The 24,256-nt window shown below is 37.8% G+C and overlaps 1 protein-coding gene across 36 annotated transcripts in view; it reads left to right on the top strand.

Moving 5' to 3' along the window:
* Positions 1-24,256, top strand: part of ADGRL3 (adhesion G protein-coupled receptor L3) — a 723,514-nt gene that overhangs the window by 283,285 nt on the left and 415,973 nt on the right. The window lies entirely within an intron of this gene.

Here is a 24,256-nt window from a genome sequence, read left to right as displayed (position 1 = left end):
TGCATGCTTATTCTACATTAGAGCACCATTATTATTTTAACATGTTGACCTTGCATTTTGAACTGCCTTTGTGTTAACACAGGAAATTTAAAATTACTTTGAGTGGGAATTTCAACTCTTGCAGAATCTGAGTGGTTATAAAATACAAGTTTTAACACATCCAGTCATTTTTTAAAAAAAATCCTCATCAATGGAAACTACCAACGTTTTGAAATTATGATGAAAACATCTTGATAGAAATTGTGTATAGACATTTTTAAAGCATAAAATGGGATAGAAAAGTGATGGTTACAGGAACAAGCTGATTTTCTTATGACAGTGTGGGAAATTCCTTTGTTTATAATGTTGTCTCTGCAGCTGATAAGTGGAATGGGAGCCATATAGCCCATGGATTTCCAGTGGAGAAAGTTACATGATAGTTGCACAAAATTCACTACTACTTTTTTCTAATACTTTTATTTTATCTTTATATATTTTAAGGCAATGTAACTTTTCTTTTGTCTCATTAAATTCCATATAGGTACTCTTTTCCTCTAAATTCCCCTAGGGAATATAATACACTACTATATAAATATATGGTGGGCAAAAGTTGTTTACAGTTGTTCATATGGAAAATAATAATTAATAAATAATAAAAATAAACTTTGTTTTGCATACTCATAATCATAAACTTATTAAGTGTTATAAATGCTTATAATTTTCTTTATGTTCCACAACATGAAAAATAATAATAGGAATCACTTGGCTTGTTGAACCATAATATCAAGTCTTGTTCCAAAACACAGTCACTTACTCTAATTTCTATAAGGCAGTATACATATGGAAAATATTGGCAAAGGAACATGAAATACCTCTAAACTAGTTGAGCTTCTAAACCCCATTAGAGAATTCTCTGATAAAACAAGTTGGAATACTTTATTTCAGTTCAGGGAATAAGAGAGGTGCATCATGAATCCATTTGAGATTCAACAGACCTGTGAGAGTGAAACCTCACTCCTCAGTTCCTGCAGCCACACAGAAGGAGTGAGTGTATGGGAACCGTGGCACTCGCAGTGACTGTCCACTCTCAGTCACATCGTTCAGTTGATTCCCAAGAACCTTTCTGTTCAGTTTAGCATTTCTTCCTGGGTGGTGATGACAGAGGTGGGGGAGGAAATAAACTTCCACAGAAGCATGTAGAATTGACTCCAGCGTGTTCTGAAAATTCAAGGAAAATGCATAGTAAGCATGCTTTAAGAACTTTTTATTTATTTTTTTTATTTTTGCGTTCTGTTTTGCAGAAATTGGGTGCTATTATATTCCAAAGTTTTCATCATGATTTTGACTTCTGATTTATACTATAAAATAATATAAAATTAATATTAATAATTTACTCCAATGCAAATACATTCTCATAATTTCTAATACTAATGAAATGGAAATCCAGAAATGAAGTTTAATTTTTTGAGTAGATGATATGAATATTTAAATCAGCAAAGAACATAAATAGAAACACACATGCGTGCGCACATGCTCACACACAACCCTACCTACTGGGGATTCTATCTTATGAAAAAATTTAGGATAGTTTTCCCCTATAGAGCTTTTAGTAAAGAGTTGACTGAATTTAAAACATTCCCCAACTTTTAAAGCTTAATGAGATTTTTCTATGCTATGAGGTTTTACTTTTTTGCCATGTATGTGGGAGGTTGCAGTGTAGTAATGGGTTATGAATTATGTTTTTATATCAGTTTGAAAATAGAAAAGTTATATCCTGTTTTGGATATAAATGGAAAGGATGGTCCAAGGCAGCCTTCAGATGATCTCATAAATGGATACCGAGGAAAATGTGATTTAAAAGGAGCCAAAAGAATTGTTAATCTGTTATGATGAGACCTTACTTTAGGGAAGTTGCTTTTCTGCAAAACTAATTTTATCAATGAGACACAGGGCAACTGAAGGTCATCTGTGAATGCTCCATAGAAAGAACAAGGAAGAACAAGCAAATGTTACAGAGCCATAATCTTTCCTGATACAGAAGATCCTGTTATCTGTTGGGTGCCCTCCATGTCCCCACCTGTTGCTGCTGAAAGTAGGCATATTGGGGTACCATGGGAACAAGAATTTCTGGGCCCCAAAGGAGGATCAGGTATCGTGAAAAGCGTTATTGATGATATGAAATTAAGGGGGTTCCCTTCCAACGTTCCCTCTTTCTCCATCTCACCATGGAAAGCGTCCCAGTGGTTTTCACAGAGCTGGGATTAAAGCCATTGCCCAGAGCCTTCTCTCTATATTAAAGCACAGTCTAGTCCAGCATCTGGCTAGCTTAGCTTGTGCTACAAGCTCCAGTCCATGGAGTATGAGGTCATGGTCTTGCGGCTTCCAGGGCCACATGGCAGGCTAGTGCAGGTCCCTGAATAAGCAAGTGCAAGGAAGCAGGAGCAATGCAAGAGGAACAAGAGAGGGACATTTTCTTTTACGGGGAATTTTAATTAGGAGCTAAACAAATGAATCCTTCAGGATTTCACATCCCTGCAGTGGCTCAACCCCTCTAGGCAATCCATGGCTCCACAGGCCAGACTGACAGGCCAGTGTCTTCCCCGTGTCACCCCCCATCACTGTACATGTGCCCATTCACCCCTTTGCTTGATCCCTTTCCCAGTATCTGCAGGGAACGGACTGGTGGCTCCTTTATACTGGAGGGTAAAGGTGCAGCTTCCTAGTGAAGCTGCCCAGATGTCCATGCTTATATATCTGGCCTTCCCTTTTATTTTTTTTCTTTATTTTTTAAAAAATATATTTTATTGGCCGAAACCAGTTTGGCTCAGTGGTGGAGCGTCGGTCTGCGGACTGAAAGGTCCTGGGTTCGATTCCGGTCAGGGGCATGTACGTTGGTTGTGGGCACAACCCCGGTAGGGGATGTGCAGGAGGCAGCTGGTCGATGTTTCTCATCGACATTTCTAGCTCTCTATCTGTCTCCCTTCCTCTCTGTAAAAAAAAATCAATTATATATATATAATTGATTTTTTTTACAGAGAGGAAGGGAGAGAGGAAGAGAGAGTTAGCAACGTTGATGAGAGAGAAACATTGGTCAGTTGCCTCCTGCACACCCCCCACTGGGTATGTGCCTGCAACCAAGGTACATGCCCTGGACAGGAATGGAACCTGGAACCCTTGAGTCTGCAGGCTGAAGATTTATCCACTGAGCCAAACCAGTTAGAGCATATTTTTTCTATTATTAATATTAATAAAATAGTTATTTATGATGTTAACTATAATACATAGAGCTAGACCATTTGGATAGGTATTACAAGTGAAATTAAAATAAAATATACCATATTACCTTCAGCTCTTCAAATTGAAAAAAAGACATGGGAGAATGCAAACAAGAAAATGTCAGTAAGCTCCATCCCTCCACACCTTTCTCAAAACAAAAACAAATCTGTTATAAAAACAAGATACTTAAAGTTAGAAAACTCATTAATAAACCTAAGTAATAAAGACAAAGATGAATAGAATCTGATTGAAAAATGAAATTGATTTTACTTTAAAAATCGTTAGTCCCTGTTTGTTCTACAGATAGCCAAACAAGCAAATAAGAAACCCAACTAAAGCACCCTTAAGATCTTAACAAAAAACGCACATAAAGACCCTTTTATTGGTTTGAAAATTAAACTTTACTCTTTTTTCACCCTTTTCATTCATTTGACTCCAAATAGCTAATAGTCTTGGGAGTTAATGAGTGTTTAGATTCAGAGGAATTAGGACTTCACAGCAGAGCAGCAAAGCATAAGGAATTTAAGAAAAGCATTGTTCACAGAAGACATGTTTCTCTTTAGCATATTAAAGCAGAAGGAAGTCTGAGGGCAGAATGCCCAGTTAATGACTAGATATCAAGACTTTTCCTTGAAGCTAAAGGAATGTTAATGTGTTTTTTATCAGCACTTTCTGTGCTTTAATTGTGATTTTCATAAGTTGCATAAAAGTTCATTAGAGATGATCTACAAATAACCCTCCTGCTAGGCACATGTAGTGTGCAGCAAGCATGTCAAACTCAAAGGCTAACACGGGCCAAATAAACAAGGTTTAAGTTTATGTGGGCTGCAAAAAAACAAAACCTTTAATTAGGTTTATTTCGAGAAAGACATGCTGAATACAAAGGGCTGAAATAAATGAGTCATCGTTAACATACAATAATTGAACATTTTAATAAAAAATAATATTTTCTTGAATATTAACTTAACAGACACTGAGTAACTGCACAAATTAATAAGCATAACACAAAGGGACCTATTTTTTCTCATTCTCTGAAAGTGAAATATTTCCTGTTGCACACACCAAACAAGACAGTGCAAGACTAATGATGGCAATCGGCTGCTAAAAATATTTGCTGCTAGGATTAGCTGAGAGAAATGGTGCCCCTGTGTGTAAGGCGAATAAGGCAAATGAATGCAACACGATTATAGTAATCAGTCATTAGCGAACATTGTAGTTCGTTATTAATAATCACTTATAACAGGATATTGTAAAAATTAAGTTGTGAAATTTTTATTAAAACATTTCTTACATACTGTTACACTGTATTGGCTGGGGACAAAAATATTCATTGTGGGCCACATGTGGCCCTTGCGCCACGAGTTTAACATGCTTGGTGTGCAGGGTCCATGCAAATGTTTTCTCAGAATACAGCTAAAGCATTTCAATCCTGACAAGTCTTAAGACTCTGCCTTTTGCAAGAGCCAAAATGCTTTTCCAAGAGGCTCCTATATTCTGTCAGTCTATAGGGAAGCAAATAAAACTCTATAATCAATTTTCCCCCATGTTGGGGTTTTTGTAGATGGGTATGGTTTTATAATTATGAGCAAGGAAGACACTCCATTTGATTTTTGCCATCATTTATTATTATTATTATTATTATTATTATTAATTTTAATAACGGGTTGAGTGCAAATATATGCTGGGTACTTCACTACATACCAGGAAAACAAAGATGGAAAATTCACAATTTTGACCTCTCAGAAGGTATTGGGAAACGAGAAAAGAGTACAATGTGGCAAATGCTTGCTAAAGGATACCTCTCCCCTATACCCAAAGAGGCAAGAGGCTTGATTTTAAAAGTAATTAATAGAAGCGCACGTGTGTGTGTGTGTTTGTGTGTGTGTGTGTGTGTGTTTGTGTGTGTGTGTGTTTGTGTGTGTGTGTGTGTGTTTGTGTGTGTGTTTGTGTGTGTTTGTGTGTGTGTGTTTGTGTGTGTGTGTGTTTGTGTGTGTGTTTGTGTGTGTGTGTGTTTGTGTGTGTGTGTTTGTGTGTGTGTTTGTGTGTGTTTGTGTGTGTTTGTGTGTGTGTGTTTGTGTGTGTGTGTTTGTGTGTGTTTGTGTGTGTTTGTGTGTGTGTGTGTTTGTGTGTGTGTGTGTTTGTGTGTGTGTGTGTTTGTGTGTGTTTGTGTGTGTTTGTGTGTGTGTGTGTTTGTGTGTGTGTGTTTGTGTGTGTTTGTGTGTGTTTGTGTGTGTGTGTTTGTGTGTGTGTGTGTGTTTGTGTGTGTGTTTGTGTGTGTGTGTGTGTGTGTGTGTGAGTGTGTGTGTGTGTGTTGGAGGGGGAGTGGTAAATGTAGGAACTGTTTTCAGAATACATAGTATTTCTTATGGGAATCTAGACTCTTTAATACTGGATCTTTGATATCAGTGAATAACATCAGGGAAATATCTTGCACCTTCCAAATGGGCCTAATTCTTCTTTGGTTCTCTAACTTTCCATCAGCTTTCTTTGCTCCTTAACATTGTGACCTTCACACCAAATTGTACACACTCCTCTTAGTGCCAACCACCAACTGGCACTGTCTTCTTACCCTTTAGTTTAAATTTCCAAGATAGGAATTTAATTCCCCTTGGGTGAGGTCAGTATCCCTGACCTAATGATTCATGTCACTGGCCATTTCATGACCTTCACCCACACAGCAGTGTTTGTGTTGCAAAGAAGCAATGACAGGAACACCTATTTCAAAGGTAAGTATAGAGTACTGTGGAGGGAGTATGTGCCAGTCTCAGAGGGTCAGAGAAATTGCTCCTAAATGTAAAGGGTCAGCTAAGCTGTGGCCTGATAGACAAGTAGTAATTAGCCAAATACACAGGTAGAAGAAACATACTATTACTAGAGGCCTGGTGCATGAAATCTGTGCATGGGTGGGGGTGTCCCTCAGCCTAGCCTATACCCTCTCCAATCTGCTACCCCTGGGAGGATGTCCTACTTCTGGTTTAGGCCTGATCACTGGCAGAAGGCATCCCTCTCACAATCTGGGGCTGCTGGCTCCTAACTACTCATCTGCCTGCCTGCCTGATAGCCTCCTAACCACTCCCCGGCGGGCATGATTGTCCTCAACTGCCTTCCCCTGTGGGACTGAGGGAACTGGGGGACTCTGGCTGGATGAGGTGGGGCTGAGGGTACTGGGGGACTGAGGCTGGATAGGGCGGGGCACCTCCATCTTATGAGCGTGTGGCAGTAAATTAGTATATTTCCTCTTTATTAGATTAGATTATAGACAGAGGAAATGGTAGCAGAAACACCCAGTTCAGTATGATTGGAGCATAGAAGTCCAAAGGATGAAGACATTAGCCCAGAATGATCTGGGGAGTAATCAAGCCCCTGATCAGCATGGCATGATATAACATCTTGAGGAGTTTAGAATTTTTGTGATGGCAGCAAGGGAGTAAGTAAGTAAATTTTAGAGGAAGTGAACCACTGCCTGCATTTGAGGCTTAAAGACTACAGATGGGGAAGTTATTTTGTTGATTTAGATTTTAAAAATGATGGTGGTCCTGACTCAAATAGTGAGTGACATTAGTGCTAATGAGGATCAAATGTCAAGAATTTGAGATTCACTGGATGTGTGAATAATGTACAGGAAAAATCCAAAGAGTTCAACTAGGTTTCTGGCTTGAGAGATTACCAATTACTCAGCTAAGGAAGATAAGAGAAGACAGAAAATATGCTAAGGAATGATGGTGCTGTTATAGAAAAATTTCCAAATGAGTTCTTCAACATATTCCTTTGAACAGAAAGAAGCTCAACTTTCTGGCACCAAATTTAAGAATGTGTAATTTAAGTACAATATACATATCTGAAGAAAAGATAATTAAAAGAATTATTCTCATCTAAGAGGAAAAAAATTATTGATATTCTTTGTTACCCATTTTATTTTGGTTTAGGTGTGATAAGCTATTTTGCAACGATAGAGCATCTGCAAGAATTTTTCATTCAATCCTTCTTTCTAATTCACAGCAAAACCTAGCAGGGCTGTAGTGCTTTCCTGTGTCCCATGAAACAGCTGCAAAGATTCTTACTATATAGTGTGTGCATTTGCAATATACACATTTAGCAAGGAGATGAGTTGAATAAAGTTAAAGACAGTCAATCTGCTAGCCTAGATATATTTGATATTCATTTAGTTCTTAGTAGAATGTTCCATGTCAAAATCTGGAAGGCAGCTGGAGAGTAATCTTCTCATATTTGCACTCATTAACAACATCACATAGCATATAGTTTAATAATAAAATAATATAAAAATTAGTCTTCATGTGTCTTTTGAGAGTGCCCCCCAAAATGATTCTTAACTTATATAACTCTTGCTAATTAAAACTAATTATTAAAATAGCAATATCCCTTGGAGACATTGTAAAGCAATGCTCTGTCTTAAGGAAATGGTAATGTTCTCATTGGTTAAGAGACTGGGAAATGAAAGCTGCATCCCAGAAAGAGGCACTTTTTAAAGTTGTAGCTCCAAGACCACAGTTGCAGAGCTCACCGAATTGTTCACATGAAGGTGTTACAGTAAACTGTTAGAAGCAGGGAAGGGGTGACAAAGCTCATTTGTGGGATTGCTGGTAACACAATGGTTTGGGAATGGAGCCAGTTATTTTTTTTATTATTATTCTATGAACTCACCAATGTGATTAGATAATTTTGGACTCTGGAATAAATGAAGAACAGGGAGAAATGCAGGATGCTTTGGGGCCTATAGGCCGCACATATACTTACAGTAAATACAATTAGTGGGCAATACATTTTTCTCTTTCTTCAAATCACATCCTGTAGATGTTTTACCCTTCAGCCCCGAGGAAGTTCTGTTAATTCACTAGACAAGCCATGGCCGCCTCCTTCTAGGTCATTGGCAAATGGCATTATCTTTGCTGGCTGGGATGTGGTATACCACCTGGGTCCCCTTCAGCTCAGCTAAAAATTTGATATAGGTTAAGTTAGATTGATTTTCTCCCACTTTCACCCATCCCTAGGCCTATTCCTAACAGAACAATTTTTAATCTCCCTCTGACTCTGAATTAGAGTGGCCTGAAACGTGTGTGCATGAGGTGAACAATTTATCTTTACTTCCTCTGGCTTTCATAATTTTATTGGATACAGCAAGATTATTAGAAAGTTTGAGACTTGTCACTCTGAATATGTTTTTAGTGCTGTTTACATTGACGTTGATCAGTTGAATTTCTGGCATGTTCTCATGTTCTTACTCCTCTTACTCCCATATTTTTTGGAAAAGCTGGTTCTGATTTTGTTATTATATCACAGTCTGAAGTGTGTAGGTGAAGTCTAGGAATTCCTGGGGAGGTAAGGAGATGAAAGAATTTGTAACAGAAGGACAGAGATTAATGTTGCTACAGCAATTGAAATGAAAACCTTCCGTTTTACAAGCTCAGCTTTTTTTTATATAACTATTACTGCAAGAAAATAATATAATGTGGCCTTCAAACCCCTTGTTAGCTTCTTGGTTTATATGACAATATAATATTATTTCAGATGAAAGCCGCTGTTCACATTTATTTGTATCTTTCAGAGATTTGCCAGTTCAGACAAAATGTCAGGTGTAATTGATATGCAAAATGCATTAGTTGTGTATCATTCTTAAAATTGTCATGTAACATAGGTCCTTATATTTTCATGTGAGAAGAAGGCCAATAGGTATATAGGGAAGTAAAGTATTGAGGTTACAAAATAATAATAATAATAATAAAGCATTCCAGCTCTAAACATGATTTAAAAGCATTTCTTTAGGGTCTTGTTTCTTTGCTAAAAGTAATCAATACCAGAATGATGTATCCAATTGAAAATAATGTGTTAGTGAGTTTGGCCTTCAAGTATTTAACGGAAAATGTTATAAAGCCTTTTATTTTTATTGGCATAAATTACAATTTATTTTCCCTTTCCATCTGAGAAGTATGAAATAGCTTTTCAAAATACTTATGGAAATTATATTTCTCATCATTACATTTGTCTTTTCACAAAGGATATGAATAATGGAAAATAAATGCTAAACTTTGACATTTAATCCCCCCCCCAAAAAAACCCATTTCATTTCCTGGATTTAATTAGGAGTGTATTGCAGGTTGTTTCATTAATATCTGCCACATGCTGATAATTGTATATATGATCCAAAGGAGCAAATTTTACACTCCCAGTGACAGATACTTTTCAGAATAAGTTAGGTAATTACTAGAAAGTCTCTTTCTTTTCTTCTTTTTCCCTTCAAATGAAAAGATGTGTGGTAGTAAAAGAGATCTGAAGTTTATCTAGTACTGAGAGGAAACTCCATTTTATTTATAGAAGCCTTAACCCCAAATTAAGATGACGGGTGGGGGTGGGGGGGGGGAAGAGCAGAATAGTTGTGTATAGAACATCATGTTTTCATAGATAGGCTTATAATTTGTGTTTTTGGATTTTGCATTATTCATATAGGTACACAAACAGTACAGAAATTTTGTCAGACACTATCTTTCTTGTGTACGTACACTGTGTGGCCAGATTATTATGATCTCTGAATGCATAATAATCTGGCCATGCAATATATCATATATATTAGAGGCCCAATGCATGAATTTGTGCATGGGTGGGGTCCGGCCAGCCTGGGCAGGGGGATGGACATGGGCAGTTGGCCGGCCTGCCTGCTGGCAGAACTCCTGGTCGAGGGGACAATTTGCATATTGGCCTTTTATTTTATAGGAAGATATACACTGAGTGGCCAGGTTATTATGCGTTCAGAGATCATAATAATGTGGCCACTCAGTGTATAGTTAGTTAAATTGATAGTGTTTTTTCCCAATTATTATTTAAGAAGCAACTTTTTGTTTGTTTTTTGATATATCTTTAATTCTTTACCATTTTGCTTTTACTGCTACGTAGAGAGTAGTATGGAATTGCAATTACTATATGAACACTGAGGTCAGAGGGGTTTGAGTTCATTCACAGCTTTACCATACATTAACTGTTTTAACCAAGACCAAGGACTTATATTTTAAATATATTTCCTATCTCATTTGTATAGTGGTGTAATAGAAGTACATATATTGTGATTATGATCACATATAAATATCCTAATATATAAAAACCCAGGGTCTGTAACATCCAAAAACTACCAAAGGCTGGACCAACTGGAAGTCAGTGCTGGGTTGCCATGGTGACCAAGAACTGACTGCCCACAACCGCTAGCACTGTGACCCAGCACTGACAGCCTAGGGGATTGTGAATCAGGCCCTAAGAGAGACCTAGAGACAGAAGCAAGGTCTGATCTGTAGCCTCCATGGCAGCTGTTGAACAGCCCTTGCCTCTCTCTTTCTCTTGGGGCCTGGCCAGCAGCCTTGCTTCTCTTTCTGTTGGGCCTCCCAGGGGACTACTGATCAGTCCCTGCTCTCTGATCAGGCCTGTTGATAGACCCAGAGACACTGAGTGAAATAGAAATTGACCAATCAGAACCAAATCTGGGTGAAGTGATAGGAGCCAGTGGCTGCCTAGGACGCAGAGCTTTTGATGCTGACTGGCATATAAACTGATCAATCAGAACCTAATATTGGTGAACTAGGAATGCAGAACCTACAGTGGGGGCTGAGGAGAGGTTTTAAGGGAACAGCTGTTTGGTGTAAGGTTTAAGAAAGTGGTTCAGTTTTTTAATGACCTGTTTGTCAGTATCATGCATATAGCTGGCTATCAGTCCAGATATAGGGATTATGTATTTTTGTCTGCCAAGAGCATTTCCTCCTGCTGAAAAAGGCTCCCCTGCCATTTAAGCCATCCATCCTATATAATATATCTATTGTATATTACTAAAAGGGGAATATGCTAATTAGACCGGGTCGACCAGGCATCTTCTGGATGTCTGACTTCCTTCTGGACAAAGCCATGGTGGTGGGGGCCAAGGCAGAGGCTGTTAAAGGTGATCAGGCTGGAAGGGGATGGCAGTTGGGGGTGAGATCAGGTCAGTAAGGGAGGGTAGTTAGGTGCGATCAGGCAGGCAGGCAGGTGGGCAGTTAGGAGCCAGTGGTCCCAGGTTGTGAGAGGGATGTCTGACCACAAGTTTAGGCTTGATTGCTTAGGGATCAGGCCTAAATTGGTGGTTTGACATCCCCCAAGGGGTCCCCGTTTGGAAAGGGTGCAGACTGGGCTGAGGGAGCCTCTCCTCCCCCTCCCGAGCATGAATTTCGTGCACCGTGCCACTAATATTAAATAAAATTATGCATTTAGCTCTTAAGGCATGGTAAGTATTACCTACAACCATTTGCACAGTTTTTTTGGCTTTCTGTTTTATGATAATCATACCAGAGATATATAGTGGACAATCCATAAAAATTTTCCAGTGAATTTATTTACTCATTAACGTTTCTGATTAGTTTGGGGAAGAAACAAAAAATGTTCTAAAATCTTAGCTTTATAGCTTAAGCATATTCATGGGTTCATAGCTTAGGTAAGTGAACATTTAGTATAAATGTTTAGGAAAGAAAAAACTCAATTTAATTCACATTTTTGTTGTATCTTTAATATACACAGAATGCTTTATAAGGCTGCCTTTCCTCCAGGAATTATAGCCTACTGCTGGGGACAGAGAGAATAGCCAAACCAGTCTTAACTTGACTGATTTCGTGAACCGTGGTGTCATGCAATTGCTGTAGTGCTTTAAAGAAGGAAGAAAGGCGTTCTTGGTGTGGGATGGGGATAGGGAAGAGGGGAGGATAATGTGATACCTTAGCTCACTCTTGGGAAAAAAAATCCCCGGGATCATTTGCAAGCACAGATGGGAGGTGCTGGAGGAAAAAGGATGCAATGCTCCCTAATTTAATTATGTGTGAACAACATTATAGCTGGAGAAAATTAAGACATTTTCATCAGACAGAATAGTTTAGTGTAGCCAACAGTAAGAACAGGAGGAAAGAAGTGGTGAGTCAGAAAATTTGAAAGAGAGGTTGTAAGTATTTTGTAGGGAGTCTTAAATGTCAGGGTGAGACTTTGTACATAATTTTGTCTGTGGTTGGGATTCTTTAGAAGCTCCAGATCAGAGTTGCAGTTTAGAACCTGTGAGGATTTTGAGGGAAATGTTAGAGTAGAGAGGGACTTGAAAGTGGAGAGATCAGTCAGGTTCTTACTGTTGGGCAGAAGGTAATGAGTGCCTGAACCTGGGAGATAGCAATAGGGATGGAAAGAAGAGGGGTGATATGAGAAATGTACAGATATGAGACTTGCAATGCCCAGCTACTAATTGGATGCAAGAGGTGAGGGTGAGAGAAGAATCAAAGATGCCTAGGTGACTGGGTGGTACCATAGACAGGATTAGAATTCAGCAGGAAGCTTTGGTTTTTAATGGGGAAAATGGTGAGTTTGGTCCAGGAAATACTGAGTTAGCAGTGTAAATGTGAAGCAAACTCTAACATCTGAATCTAAATATCAAGAGAAAAGTAATTGCTAGAATAGAAGTTAGGAATTTTCAGCATTACGGTGATAGTTAAAAACGAGTGGCATGTATGAGATCGCTAAAGCAGAGAAGAGACTGGGTAAGGAGATTCCCTGGGGATACACTTACATTTAGAGAAGGCAAAACTATTAACTTCTGAAGGCGATCAAATCATAGTTTGGTACAATTGGTAAATTGAAAGGATATCCCAAACTTTTCTTATGCATTGCCCCTCTAGCAGTTTTTTTCTAATGCTAATACACAGAAAATTTATCCATATATAATAAGATGATAGAAAAATGAGAAAATGAAAGTGTGGTTTAGTCTTAATGATAAATTAGTGAAACATTTTTCTCAAATGCTTGATATATAAGTAGAGCAAAAAATAGAGGATTAGGTTTATGAGCATATATGATTGTATTGAGAAAATATGATTCAATTTAAGTGAATTTCTTTTACTTTTTAAATTTTTGTTGCATGTTTCTTTTTTGATCATTGGTTAATTGCAAATCATCACGCTACAGTAGTGCTAGTGTGAGCATTCATTAAAAGTACATAATAACATTTTAAAATGTTCATTTCTGTAAGGTTGTCATACTTTTTGAGATTAATAGGAAAATACTGGGATAGTTTTTTATTAATTTCAGAGAAAGGTAAAGAAAAAGAGAGATAGAAATATCAATGATGAGAGAGAATCATTGATTGTCTCTCTTCTGCAAGCTCCACTCTGGGGATCGAGCCCATAACCTGCTCATGTGCCTTGACTATGAATTGAACCATGATCTCCTGGTTCATTGGTCAGTGCTCAACCATTGAGCCACATCAGCTGGTCAAAACACTGGGATTTTTTTTTTTTTTTTATCAGACTTGGGAATTAACAATTAAACTAAATGTTATACATTGTAATAAGCTTTAAGTGGATGGCTCTAAATGTCTTTATATAGAGAGTGAAGACTTATTTAAATACCTAAATTATTTTAAGATATAATAATTATACTTTCACCTGGCCAGAATGGCTCAATGGTTGAGTGTTGACCTAGGAATCAGGAGGTCATGGTTTGATTCCTTGTCAGGCCATATAACCAGGTTGCAGGCTCGATTCCCAGTGTGGGGTATAGCAGGAGGCAGCAGATCAATGATTGTTATCATTGATCTTTTTATTTCTCCCTCTCCCTACCTCTCTGAATCAATAAAAATATATTTTTAAAAAGTATTATACTCTGGGAAAATATTTGTTATTAATGATATGTTTCTCAAGCTAGCCTTAAAATATGAAAAAGTAAATTAACATTATATGCAACACATTTTCTTGGCCACAAAAATAATTATATCTACCTTAATTACTATGTTGAAAAGAAAACCATTAAAACTTTTATTCTCTAAAAATCTTAGGGATTAAAAAAAATTCAACTCTTATTTTTATTAGAAACTGTCTTGAAAAAGTAATTTATTTCCACAGTTTCACTTCTGAAAGGGAAATTGTACCCTTTGTTCATCTAATATTTATAAATTTGGTTTCACCTATATTAAAAAATATGATTATTTATAGCAGTAGAAAAATGTGATTATTTATAATTGGAAGATTTTATTTTAATGGTCTATGAAGCTATGTTTTGTTGGCTTATTCCTTACCTAATAAAATAAAAATATTTTATTGTTCCTATTATAGAAATATGTTTACTATCTTAAAATAAACATCTATGATCCCATAGTATTGTTGAAGAGCTGTATGTCTGAAATCTGGTTTTTCATTCACATCATTTTTAGTTGACCTACACATGCACGGTGCATATCCATAGATGTACATATAATTATATGTGTTAGATTTAAATAGTAGAAATGGTTAGTGGTAACCCATGAATCGAACTCTACTCTATTTTTGTTATTTAAATTTGTTATTGTTTAAACTATTACATATGTCTCTCCCCCCCCCCCCCATTGACCTCTCCCTGTCCTTTTCCACCCCTCACCACATCCTCTCACCCTCTACTGTCTTTGTCATGGGTTATGCTTATATACATGCTTACAAGTCCTTTAGTTGATCTCTTACCCTCTCCCCCTCCCCTGCCTTCCCTCTGGGGTTAGACTAGCCCACCAACTTGCACCATATACAAAAATAAACTCAAAATGGATAAAGGACTTAAAGGTAGGAAGGGAAACCATACATACCCTGTTTCCCGGAAAATAAGACAGTGTCTTATATTAATTTTTTCTCCCAAAGTTGTGCTAGGTCCTATTTTCAGGAGATGTCTTATCTTTCCATACGCTAGGTCTTATTTTCAGAGGATGTCTTATTTTCGGGGAAACACAGTATCTTAGAAGAATCCCTAGGCAGCAAAATATCAGACATGTGTCATAGCAATATCTTTACAGATGTACCTCCTAGGACAATGGAAACTAGGGAGAAAATAAACAAATGGAACTACATCAAAAAGCTTCTATGCAGAAAAAGAAAACCATCAACTAAACAATAAGAGAGCCCACAGCATGGGAACATATTTGCCAATGTTTTATCCAATAGGGGTTTAATCTCCAAAACTTATAGGGAACTAATACCACTTAACAAAAGGAAGGTAAACAATCCAATGAAAAAATGGGTGAAGGACCTAAATAGACACTTTGAAAGTGGAAATACAGCAGGCCAAGAGACATATGAAAACATGCTCAACTTCACTAATCATTTGAGAAATGCAAATCAAAAGAACAATGAGGTACCATCTCATATCTGTCTGAATGGCTATCATCAACAAATCAACAAAGGACAAGTGCCAATGCAGACTGGTGGAGAACAGTATGGAGTTTCCTCAAAAAATTAAAAACGGGGCTCCCATTTGACCCAGTAATCCCACTTCTAGGAATATATCCAAAGAAAGCAGAAACACCCTTCAGAAAGGACATATGCACCCCTATGTTCATAGCAGCACAATTTACAATAGCTAGGGTTTGGAAATAATCTACCATACATGCCCATCAGCAGATAAGTAGATAAGAACTCTACTTTAGATGTAAATTCTTAAAATTTTTATTTGTTTTGTGTTGTAGTTCAGAGAATGTGGAATTTGTATAGAATGTTGCTGTCAATTAAAAGAAAACTTATTAATTGAATATTTCAAGGCTTGCTTTTAGGTTTCGGTTGTTCCTTTTACATAATGGTTATTTATTTATGTTTACTTATAAGATTGTGATGCAGACTTTGAATTAGTGGGCCATGTGCAAGTGTTTTGGTAAGAGCTTCGGTAGTCTCGCTTTCTGGCCCTGCCACATTGGGCAGCTTCATATCTTAAATTTCTGGCACCCATGCCTGCTCTGTTAAACTGTGGCAGTTGTCTTAGTTTGGCTCTCATTACCATGTACTTCTCACCTTTTTTGCCTTTCCAACTCCCCATCATATTTTAGTTCTTGGCACTTGGGGTATGTAAGACAGCATAGTTTGGTAGTTAAGAGGATGGTTTCTTGGGCCAAAGTCTGGCTTTCTTTCTGACTCCTCCACTTGCTAGTTGTGTGACCCTTCCATGCCTCCCTTCTCTTTTATTTATTTTTTTCTTCCATTTTTTAATTATCTAAAGTTTTACTTATGTCTCCTGTTCCCCAATTAACCCCCTGCCAGCCATTCACACCCAGGCAAGCCCCCATTGCCCCAATGTCTGTGTCCATTGGTTATGCTAATATGCATGCATATAAGTCCTTTGGTTGCTCTCTCCCCACTTCTATCCCCCCTCCCTCACCCCACCATTTGTCTTTGAATCTATTCTTGTTCTTCAAATTATGCTGATCATTATATCCCAAATATGAGTAGGATCATATGATATTTATCTTTCTCCAATGGCTTATTTCCCTTAGTATAATGCTCTCTCTCCAGTTCCATTCATGCTGTTGCAAATGGTAAAAGTTTATGCAAATGGTAAAAGTTCCTTCTTTTTTATAGCGGCATAATATTCCATTGTGTAGATGTACCACAGTTTTTTAATCCACTCATCTGCTGATGGGCATTTAGGCTGTTTCAAGTCTTAGCTATTGCAAATTGTGCCGCTATGAACATAAGGATACATATATCCTTTCTGATTGGTGTTTCTGGTTTCTTGGGATATATTCCTAGAAATGGGATCACTGGGAGCTCCATTTTTAACTTTTTGAGGAAATGGGAGCTCCATTTTTAACTTTTTGAGGAAACTCCATGCTGTTCTCCACAGTGGCTGCACCAGTCGGCATTCCCACCTTCAGTGCAGGGGGTTCTCTTTTTCTCCACATCCTGGCCAGCACTTGACATTTGTTGATTTGTTGATGACAGCCATTCTGACAGGTGTGAGATGGTATCTCATTGTTGTTTTGATATGCATTTTTCTCAGATGATTAGTGAAGTTGAACATGTTTTCATATGTCTCTAGGCCTTCTGTTTGCCCTCTTTTTAAAAGTGTCTATTTAGATCTTTTGCCCATATTTTTATTGGATCATTTATCTTTCTTTTGTTAAGTTGTATGAATTCTCTGTAAATTTTGGAGATTAAACCCTTATCTCAAATATTACTGACAAATATGTTCTCCCATGCAGTGGGCTCTCATCATTTAGTTGATGGTTTCTTTTGTTATACAGAAGCTTTTTATTTTGATGTAGTCCCATGTGTTTATTTTCTCCTTAGTCTCAATTGCCTTAGGAGCTGTGCCTGTAAAGATATTGCTACGACATATGTCTGCTATTTTGCTGCCTATGGAGTCTTGTAAGAATTTTTATGGTCTCCCGTCTTACATTTAAAGTCCTTTATTCATTTTGAGTTTGTTTTTGTGTATAGTGTAAGTTGGTGGTCTAGTTTCATTTTTTTGCATGTATCTGACCAATTTTCCCAGCACCATTTATTAAAAACCCTGTCTTGACTCCATTGTATGCTCTTGCCTCCTGTGTCAAATATTAATTGAGCATAATGCCTTGGAGATATCTCTACTTTCTCTGTTCTGTTCCATTTGTCTATATGTCTGTTCTTGTGCCAGTACCAGGAAGTTTTGAGTACTGTGGCTTGGTAATATAGCTTGATATCTGGTTTTGTGATCCCTCCAACTTTTTCTTTCTCAGGATTGCTGTGGCTCTTTGGGTTCTTTTTTTTTTTATTCCAGATAAATTTTTGGAGAGATTGTTTTAGATCTTTGAAATATGTCATTGGTATTTTTTTATACATTTTATTGATTTTTTATTTTTATTTTTTTTTTTTTTTTTACAGAGAGGAAGGGAGAGGGATAGTAACATTGGTCAGATGCCTCCTGCACACAAACACACACACACACACACACCCCACCCACTGGGGATATTCCTGAAACCAAAGTACATGCCCTTGACCGGAATTGAACCTATGACCCTTTAGTCCACAGGCCAATGCTCACTCTATCACTGAGCCAAACCAGTTAGAGCTTGCCATTGGTATTTTAATGGGGGCTGCATTGAATCTGTAGATTGCTTTGGGTAGTATGGACATTTTAGTGATGTTGATTCTACCAATCCATGAACATGGTCTCTTATTTTTCAAATTGGACTGATAGCAATAATAACTCACAGGGTTGTCTTAAATGAGTTAATCCACATCAGTTAACTAGAAAATATTGTAGCATGCAGTTGGCAATAAATGTTATGAGTTGGTTTTTTGTTTTTCTGTTCTGTTTTTTCCCTTTCTGTATTCTCTGTTGTTACTTCCTCTAAGAAACCTTCCTTGATCCCTGGAGGTTGAATTAGGGCAGCTTCTGTCTGTGTTTCTTAAGCAGAGAACATATAAGGTCAGAAAGTAGTCATAATGGATTTCACTAAAGGAGGCAGACATAGGGATGAATAGCTGTCAATCTAGGAGCTTTATGAATATTTAAGGTTTATGGTCATTATATCCATTTCTAAATAACATTCTAATTTGTTCCATTTTTGCTATTGACATTCAACAGATCTACATTCCATTATTTCTATCATATGTCTGTGGGTTACTAACTTACACTCTATTCTTAATGCATCTTATGAATTCTGCCTATGTCTCCTGGGTTACTTGCCAATACATTATGCGTATTGAATACACAGAGTTTATCTACCCTATTTGTTTCTTGTCTCTGTAGCAGATTGAAGATTCTCAGTTAAAACAGCAAATACGCATTGCATGTGTTATTGTTAGGCTAACCATATGTCCTGGTTTCCCCAGAGAGACCTGGTGTACACCTGTTGTCCTGCAGTCATCCCTAAGAGTATTCTCTTTCATTCTCAATGGTGTCCTGATTTGGTTGATAATGTATATAGCCACCTTAGCATTAATCCACCATCTGCTACTTGTAGAACTATGTAAATTGAGGTAAATTATATAATATCCCATCTACAACATGAGTGGATTGGCTGTTATTTGGAAAGCCCTTGCCAAATCTAAGATTCTTTGACATTTATGAGAAATATTTAAAGCTTTTTTTACTTTCTTGAGTCTATTCACATGATTACTACCCTGAAGACAAGTGCATTTTCCCATTAAAAATAGATCTAAATAGAAGTTGAATATAAATGTGTGCATTAACTGCTTTGAAATGTGTGAAATTACAGTTTTAATTTATACTTGGGGCGACATATCTGAGACATTGTGACTATCGACTTTAAAGTTGAAAAACTAAAAGCACTTTTATTAATTTCTTTTTAAATGGAGTATATTAAAAATAAAAGGCTTTGAAATAATTACACGTGGTTTTAAAAAATATTTTACAGCTGTGTGTTCAGCCTATGCATCTATTCCTTATCTATAACATTGAATTAAATAGTTTGGCAAGGGATACTGGTTTCTGAGGAGGTGATGATTTTAGTTTTCATGATGATATATTCCCAGGTGTTCCTGAGCCAGTTCTGTAGGGATTTTGAGAAAAATGGGAATTAAAGCAAATCAGATCTCTAGCAACAGATTTGGTTATCATGTATAGAGAAAAAAGTGCACCAGTGTGTGAGTTGTTCTAGAAGGGTTAATGTGGATGTGGAGGGAAGGGAAGGAAATCTAGATAGCGTTTCTATTTTGCTGGTCATTTGTTCCTTGGATCTTTTAAGATTGATCACTAAAACTTTTACAATAGAGTAACTGGGTGTGCTCCCCCTCAATAACAACAAAATCTTCCAGAATATATGGGCGTCTGAATTGTTTTTAGAGCAACATTGCTTATTTCAGAGCGTGTGTGTGTGTGTGTGTGTGTGTGTGTGTGTGTGTGTGTTTTATGGCTAGAAAATTCCATGGCTGGGTGCTGGGTTTGGTGAACAGACTGTGGGAAGACAGATTTTGTCTTTTGGAATTTGGCATTTATGGTGTGGTCCAGTTTAAAAGGGAAGGGATTAATACATTTATTCACTATTCAGGTGTCTCTGCACCCTGCCTAGATGATCCAATACTATGGGGTGGAGTAAGGGGGGGGGGGGGGGGGTTGAGTGAGGTGGATGGTACTGCCAGCTTGTTTGGTACCACAATAATTTTTTAAAAAAATATCAAGAGATTTGATAGGGGATTAAATAAGTTGGCTTCATGGAAATGTCCTCATTTTTGTAGGTTTATGAAGAGATGAGCTTTGAAATGGCGTTGATCTGTGTATTATTGGCAGTTTCTAGGAATTGTTATAAGTATACATGGCAACATGTGGGGCTTAAATGTATTAGGGAACTTATCACACTTTTATTTTATAGTTATGTATAGATGTGTCTTTTCTGCCTTACTTGGTTATAAAATTCTTGAGAAAAGGAACTGTATTTGCCAAGATTCTTAACATTATGGCTCATGGTACTTACTCAATAAATATTTCTTTAATTGTATGTTCATTATAATGCAAACAGCAAAGTATTCATGACCTGTAGACTACCATCTATGAAAGCAGGAAGTAGCTGACTAGTATTGCCATGTTTCTATGGCATATCATGATGAGACTATTAAGGAAATAAAATAAAATGAATGTGCTTATTTTCGTTGATGGTTTTGTTGTTGTTGTTTGTTAATCCTCAACTGAGGATATTTTTTCTATTGATTTTTTTTTTAGAGAGAGAAGGGAAGGAGAGAGATATATAGGGAGAAACATTGATGTGAAAGAGGCTCATTGATTGGTTGTCTCCTGCTGGCACCACAATGAGGGCCAGGAATTGAGCTTGCAATGGAGGTATGTGCCCTTCCCTGGGAATCCAGCCTGAGACCCTTCAGTCTGCAGGCTGTTGCTCTAACCACTGAGCAAACATGGCTAGGGCAAGTGTGCATGTTTGCACACATGTTCTTTCACAGGCCTGAATCTCTAAAATAAGCATAAGCTTTGCTCTCACCTCTGCCCTGCAGGAGACAGGCTTTCTCCTGGTCTAACTTGCATTGCATTCACAGCAGCCATTAACTTGTTTGCTTCTTGCCCTTTTGGAAGCTGCTCTCTAATGACCTTGGGGATGTTGAAGGGGGGAGGACAGGAGCAGGTGAGTGTTTGCATCATTCTGTGGCAGCCTCAGGGGTTCAGTCAAGAGCCTTGGTGGCTTGCAGTGGTGAGAGCAGTGAACAGCCCTCCCCTTGGAAAGACATCCTAAGTAAAGCATTTCATTTCCTTCATTCAGCAGACTTTTATTATGATCCCACTGTGTGTAAATAAATGGCTCTGTTTAGATAAAAGAAATCTGAAGATTTCACTCCTACTTGGGAGGAAATTTATAAATCAATGGATAAAATATAAAATGAAGCCCAGAGGAGAGCACCCTGACTTAAATCATCGTTTGGGATGCTTGTTGGAGTAAAATTCCCACGTGTGATGCACTCTCTACTTTTCTAACAGTACGCCTAATATTTCTTTATGTCTGCACAATTTTGCCCTTTATTTTTTAGCAAAACAGACAGCCCTTTCTATGCTCCTGTATATTTTTGTTATACTGTGGAAGTATTACTGTCACCTCCCATAACTTAACTTTAAAGTATGTAATATAGTGCCCGCGTTTTAAATGAAGGTGATATGTCTTCTTCCACATGCATGTGAAGTAAGGAAAGGATCATTTGACTCCCTGAGTCTATTACTGATTTCATTTTTTCCGTCTGTTTTATAGTTAACAAGCGAAAACAAAGTATTTGGCGGAGTTGATGATCTTTTCCCCGAGGGGAGATCTCGGAGGTAGAAGGTGTACTTGATTTATGTGAAGGTCAGCAGTGTGCGCTGAGTGTGTGGAGAAGGGAGGCCGTCAGACATGCTTGGCTGCATCCAGACAGGAAGTCTTGGGTTTGTGGCCAGAGCAGCTCTTGGTATCTCTGAAGTTAGAATGAAAGCTTGTATGACTTGGAGAAAAAAAGTTTATCAGCAAGGATCATTAATAACTTGGGACTCGGCTTTTCAAGTCACAATTAGCTGCTCAGCAGCTGTGACCTTCAAGAGCTCCTCGTTATTGTTGTGCCTGATTGTTCACTCCCACTCTGAGCTCTTTTCAGAAGTAGTTCCTCTGACATCATTGACCCCGGGTCAGCATGAGAAATGGCTCGTCAAGCCCTCATGTGAAAGTCTCCTTTCTGCAGGATGCTGTTTGCGTGCACATGTGCCTGTGTGTAAGGAATCAGTGCATGTTTAATGTCTCATTATAAATCCAACTGTTTGGTCAGATCCCAGTTAGGATGTGATGCCTGTTCAATAAAGGGGCATTCCTGGGAGAAGCAGGAAGATGTAGTGGCCTCAACAACAGAGGTAAACTGATGGTAACACAGGCTCGATTTTATTTAGATGTTTCAGAAAAATGCTCTTAGTACACATGCTTGCCAAACCCTGTCATGCACTGTGTAGCATCTCAGCGGATCAGCAGGGATTTTCAGCATGCTGTGTGTTTGGCATACACTGCAGCCCAAGGAGAAAGTGGGGATTAGAGCAGCTGTAGTGAAGTATGAAATGAAAGCTCAGCTGGAGAAGGAAGACTGGATTATGTTCAGCTTCTTTGCCTCAGTTCCTTAAGAGCTTGGGGCTCTCAGAAAAAAATGGATCTGCTTTCTCAAGGTGTAGTCCCTCATCTCTGTATTCTGAAAGGAGGCTTAATTAGGAAAAAGCTATGTGTCATAAAACAAAGAATGAGCACATTGACAAGGAGGTTGATAGAATGTGTTATCGATAAGGGCTTTTATGGCCAATTAGGTCTTGGAATTAAATCTTGTAGTCTTTGGGAAGTCTTGTCAGTGCCATGCTTATATGATGAAGCTTTCAACATGCGGTCTTGGCAGTCTCAACCTAAGATTTCAAGCATGTGAAGTCATCCTGATCTGGTGAATGGAACCTCTGGGTATAGGACAAGGCATTCTGGCATCTACTTCTGACTCATTTCCTTCCCAGCCACGTGATCCACAGGACCTCTGCCCTGTGTGCTTCTGAGTTCTGTTTGTGAAAACGATGGGATGAGGGTAGAGTTGGATGACATGTCAGATTCTTGGGAAACTACAATTCTTGGAATTGTGATTATTTCTTTTACTCTATTGTCGCATTTGTACTTCCCTGTCACGTTCATTTTAACTCTCCTCACTAGAGCCATTTTCCTGGCCTCCGTGACCTTAGCTGCTCTACCAACACTGTGATCTGTTTGCTGTTTCTTATCACCTGTTAGCTTATCTATTTTGTGTGTGTGTTTTTTTTATGCCCCTGTTCATGAATTTTCTAAGAGTAAGGTTTCTACAGTATGGCTTTGTATTCAAATATCCAGTAAGGTTCTCTTAAAATAATTATTTCATAATGATGAATTGAAACCATTATTGATACTTTCAGCAAAAAGTAGTTACAGATGAACAACTACAGCAATAGCAATAGCTTACTAACTTAAAATGTACTATGTACCAGGTACACTTTTTAAAGCACTTTATATATATTCACTTAACTCATCCACATAACCGACTTATGGGATCGGCAGCATTATTGTTCCCAGAGGAACACGAGGCGCAACAAAGCTAAAGGACTTGTCCAAAGTCGTTATGAAATTAGTATTTGAACCCAGGCAAGCTGCTGCAAAATCTGAAGTCATTACCACCAACGCCGTATTTTAAAACAGTCACACTGAGTGAAATACAATGGACTTCCCTCAAGGCCTCTCAGATTCCCATATAGTTTAGACATTAGAATTATTAAACGTATTCCTAAAACTGGATGAAATAATGCAAAACCTTGAGGGAGGAGATTTGAGCAAACAGCACAGTTGTACCATTGAATTCATTAAAGATAAACATGAATTTAATGCCTAGGTTAATATTTTAAAGGATATTTTAAAAAAAAAAAGATTTGTTCTGTGCATATTGGAAGTCTGTCTCCGATATCTACAAATGATTAGTGACAGAAAGGGGCATCCTTGGGTATAGAGAAGAAGGTGAACTATACAGCATTTTATCAAAGGTTACATTAGATTTTGATTACTAGACTTTTATCAAAGGTTACATTTGGTATGAGGCAGTTGTAGGCAAACTCATTAGTCAGCAGAGCCAAATATCAACAGTACAATGATTGAAATTTCTTTTGAGAGCCACATTTTTTTAAACTTAAACTATATAGGTAGGTACATTGTTATGAACTTAATTAGGGCACATGGTATTTTGTGGAAGAGGCACACTCA

Source organism: Pipistrellus hanaki (genome assembly GCF_964339955.1).
Source record: "Pipistrellus hanaki genome assembly, chromosome: 1".
Classification (NCBI taxonomy): domain Eukaryota; kingdom Metazoa; phylum Chordata; class Mammalia; order Chiroptera; family Vespertilionidae; genus Pipistrellus; species Pipistrellus hanaki.
Note: the sequence above shows the minus strand (reverse complement) of the source record. Positions and strands in the feature narration are given on the sequence as shown.